Below are 5,000 nucleotides of genomic sequence, written 5' to 3'. Positions count from 1 at the left end.
GGACTACTAGAGCAACTTGGCCTTTGAAAGTCCTGAGCTTGTCTAACACTTTCATCGACAGATTTATTGGTGGGAATAGGTAAATTCTCTCCCAAGTGTTCCAGACTAATGATAGTGCGCCTGTGGCGTAAGCCCGAGGATCCGGGCTGGGAGCTACGTAGCACTCTAGTTGTAGTTGGACTTTGTTGCAAACAGATCTATCTGGAGATCCGGAACCTGAGAAAGAATCCAACTGAAGGACATTGGGTCTAGTGACCACTCCGACTCCAGCGGAGTTGTCCTCGAAAGTGCGTCCGCCACTATCTATCTAGAAGAAACCTGATATGTTGGTTTTTGGCTGGAGCCGGTTGCTTAAGGTCAAAAATACCGCCATGGCTTCTAAAACATTGATATGAAGTTGGCGGAATATTGTCGACCATAGTCCCAGGACTTTCGTGTACTGAGAGTATCCCCCCCCTCCCCCCGCCTGTTAGGGAGGCGTCTGTGTAAATGACGAGCTTGGGGGTGGATATTGTAAGGAAACTGATTTGCCAGATTTTGACCTTTGTCCATGGTTGAAGTCTTTTCTTCAGAATTGGTTGGAGTCGAGCCCATTGTCTCGATATTACTCGTTTTCCTGGAGCACCATACTCGGCTTATATCTTTCAGTCTGGCCTTCAGTAGTATATCTGTTACTGAGGCAAACTGGAGGGCACCCAGGGTTCTCTCTTGATTTCTTCTGGAAGACAATTTGTCTTTGAGAAAACTTATTGTGTTTTGCTATACCGTTCCTCTTGGCTGTTGGGAGACAGAGTGTGGGAGCATAGAACCCATTGAATCCTAACCATTGAAACTTGTCCTCGGGACTAAACGAGATTTCTCGAAGTTGATTTGGAACCAAAACTGTTGTAAGAGATTATCACTCTGTAGTTGCTGTGAGGCAGTTTGCCTAGTTGAAGCCTAGAAACGGACGAAAATGCCTTGCTTTCGGAACATGATAGCAAACGTCTGCAAGATCCATAGGGGAGGTGACGGCCCCACAGAGAAGCAAGGTCCGCACCTGAGAGATGGTCAGCATGTGAAACTTGTCGCATTAAATGTAAGAATTCAGAAGCGACAGGTCTAGGATTACTCTTCGCTATTCTGAGTCTTTCTTTGGCCCGCTGAACAAGTGATCCTGAAATTACAAACGATTTACTTTCTTTATTGCTTCCTTTTGCAATAAATCGTTTTCATATAAGACTAGCTCTTCCGTTGGATGTTGATGAAAACTGGTTGGTGGAGGGGGCCATTCTATCCAACTCCACCCCAGACCTTTGGAAATTATACTGAAAGCCCAAATGTTGAACGTTCAACGGTTCCGGAAGATGTAAAGTCCTACCCCTACCTGAGAACCCCCAATGATTTGCTGCGGATTTACCTCCCCGGCCTCGAGAGTAGCTGTTGCGAAAAGTTCCTCTCGAGCTAGCGCCTCTGGGGCGCTGGTAACCCTGGAAAGCACCCTGAGTTTCAAAGGTGGGCCTAAGGGCTGGGGAAGTAGCATAGGAGGTAGTTGCTACTTGGGACTGAGGAACCAGCACGTATTGCTGTTGGGGTTGACCCTTCGAAGTGAAAGGTTGACTCCCTTGTGCCACCGGGATGGTTTGAACCACCTGTTGGGACTGCCGGTTTGGAAGGAATGGAAAGATCTCAGACTCTTTCTACCTCGAGATTGGTTGCTGGCCGGTTCGAACTTGTGCTTGGGGACTAAGCCCATCGAACCTTGAGGCTCTGATTGACCCTAGCAGCTCCAGACTGGGGCTTTAATGAGCTTGTTAGGCTCATGTCTGATAGTTGCCTCAGACAAGACATGCCTACAGCAACGACGTCTGGCCGCAAAGAAGTCGTAGGAATCAGACAGTAAGGTTTGAAGTAATGACTTTGTCAAGACCTTAAAAGGTGGTTCTTCTTCATACATTAAAGAGGTCTTTTCTGCCATTGTAGCCGAGTTGATAGGTCCACTCAGGCGCATACAGGCTTCGAGCTCGAGGCATATCAGAGATTCCGGAAGCCTGGGTAGCCACTCACTGAACTGAATGGGAGCACAGTCAGCGCTTAATTTACCCAATGTGAAGGTCGCCGGGGCGTTAGCCCAGCAATCGTGATCCCCCAGGGACAGGAGGGAGGTCGGATGCGTTTCCTTCAGCTGCGGTAACGGCTTGTCCTCGTTTATTGCCTGCCGAGCAAGGTCCGATATCTTAGTGACACACGGAGTAGGGGTTTACTCCTCCACTAGAAACATCGTGTACGGGCTCTTGTGAGGTGTTAACGTAGTGTTAACACACTCCCACTCGTTTAAGGGCCGGACCCAGGTGGACTGAGCCTGCCCCTTTGGGTACATTTTGGTTTCTTTGGGGACCTTGTCAAACCTTACGAGTGTCTCCTCGGTAAGGCATGCGAAACTAGAGAGAGGGAACTGTAGACCCGGCGGGTAGAATTCAAAATCTTCTACAGTCCGGGTGCCAAACCATTCGATGGTTAACATACCATCTTTGAGGGGAGAGCGCAAGGCCCCCTTCCATGGATTGCTTTCGACGAATTCCGGGAGCCTAGAGGCATCCGGGATGATATATTGTGCTGTTGAGGTAGCCCATAACAAATGAGACCCTGTATGAGGCTATCTGGTTTAGCACTGACTTCCCCCTAATGGGCAATAATTCCATTCAATTGTCAAGTTCACAGAGGCACCAGGAATCTTCCATCCTATAATCGTGGTGACTCTGTATGTGACACGAGGTTTGAGCCAGTGAGCTACAGAGGTCCGTAAATTATATATATATGTATATATATGGATAAATATCAGCACAACATCGTGTTCAAATAGAAATAAATTTCTACCTCATCCCTGGGATCGGTCGCTGGCCTCTTCTAATGAAAGGTCAGGTTGAAACTAACCATGCCACGAGAGGCCATGCATCAATCTTGAAAGGGCTGCCGGATCGAAGGGAGCCTCCGGGGTCGTAGGTTTCAGGCCGGGCTTCGCTCTCGGCCCAAGAGAAGTCTTAACTGGTTTGGTGATTTGGAAGACCTGTGAGTCTTTGCTAGGGCTGGCAGGTAGCTTTAACTTTAGGGACAACGGGACGTGGCCCGACATCAGGCACGTGCTTCCTTGAAAACCCTAAAAGGAAGAGACACAGGATCTCTTTGCCCTGACACTCCAGGCAAACCCGCCAACCCAGATCTAAAGAGTCGCCAAGGTAGAAGTCATGGAAGACTGCGAGCTCCGAAAGAGGGTATATCGTTACTAATGAACAAGGTAACTCCGTTGGGAATGTAAAATAAATAGATCGAGAATAAATGTTTAAATCGATCAATCACAAAGGAAATAAAATGAAAATCCCAAAATAATATATCCGAAGTTATAATTATAGATAGTAACGACAGGGGCACCTACAGTGTCCCATAGTAGGGTAGTAACCCAAAAAGATCTGGGTGTTCCGAATTCTTAAAATAGACCGGTATGAAACCGGGACAAAAGGCTATGAACAAAATTTCGGACCGGTATAATAACCGGGGAGAAAACTTTCATAAATTAACTGACATTGTCAAAATAATTCCATAAAAGGTGAAGATTATCAATGAAATAATATTGTCATAGCGCGAAATATACTATCCCGTCGGTACTGGGAAAGTATAGAATATCATAAAGATACATAAGTATCCCATAGCAGGTCAGTAACCTAAAGAGATCCGGATGCTCCGAATTCTTGAATTAGACCAATATGAAATCGGGACAAAAGACTATGAACAAAGTTCAGACCGGTACAGTAACCGGGGAAAAACTTATCATAAATTAACTGACTTTGTTAAAACAATTCCATAATAAGTTAAGGTTATCAATGAAAAAACATTGTCATAGCGAGAAACATACTATCCCGCTGCTACCAGGAAAGTATAGAATAAAAGAAAGACACGCGAGTGTCCCATAATAGGTTAGTAACCTAAAAGGATCCGGGCGCTCCGGGTTCCCAAAGTAGACCGATATGAAACCGGGACAAAAGGCCATGAACAACTCTAGGACCGGTTTAGTAACCGGGGAATAACTTATAAATAAACTGACATTGTTAAAACAATCCCGTAATAAGTTAAGGTTATCAATGAAATAATATTGTCATAGCTTGAAATACACTATCCCGTCGCTACTTGGGAAGTATAGAATAAAATACAGATACGTGAGTATCCCATAATAGGTTAATAACCTAAAAAGATCCGGGTGTTCCGGATTCTTAAAATAGACCGATATGAAATCGGGACAAAAGGCTATGAACAAAATTTCGAACCGGTATAGTAACCGGGGAAATGTTGAAACAATTCCGTAATAAGATAAGATTATCAATGAAATAATATTGTCATAGCGAGGAATATACCATCCCGTCATTACCAGGGAGGTATAAAATAAAAAGGGAACAGGGTTGGTAAAGTAAACTTAAAGTAACTTAAAGTAAACTTAAAGTAACCTAAGATACATCCTTAAAATACATAAATAGAAAACTCCAGTTATGATCTAAAACTAATGTCTGTAATTGAATAGGGCTCCCGGAGGGAGGATATTAATCAAAACTGTGTCAGTGTCAACAGATCTTGTATTTAAGAGCTCGGAGGCTCCGATGTCTGATGACGGGAGGGTACCACGGGAGAGCGCGGGGGAGCCAATGGAACCCCCACTACCCAACCAGAGGTACCGGGACGAAGGTAATGAATCATGTAGAAAATAATATAATGATATTAATAAGTCCTATGCGGACGATAATAGCAGGAGGTACCGTAGGTGGGGACACTCCTAATTTAAGTGCTCATTCTTACAACCATAGCTAAAAGCAAAAGTTACACCAAGGTGCAGTCATACCGACTAATCACGTGTGATAGTCCCCGGTGGTCCCGGCCCTCCCCCTCCCCCGACCGATGGCCAATCGGGGCGATGGGAGGGGAGGAGACGAAACAGCCCGGTATGAATGAATGAGACTAAGTCACACCCCGTGGGT

This window comes from Palaemon carinicauda, chromosome 39 (assembly GCF_036898095.1).
Source record: "Palaemon carinicauda isolate YSFRI2023 chromosome 39, ASM3689809v2, whole genome shotgun sequence".
Classification (NCBI taxonomy): Eukaryota; Metazoa; Arthropoda; class Malacostraca; order Decapoda; family Palaemonidae; genus Palaemon; species Palaemon carinicauda.
Note: the sequence above shows the minus strand (reverse complement) of the source record.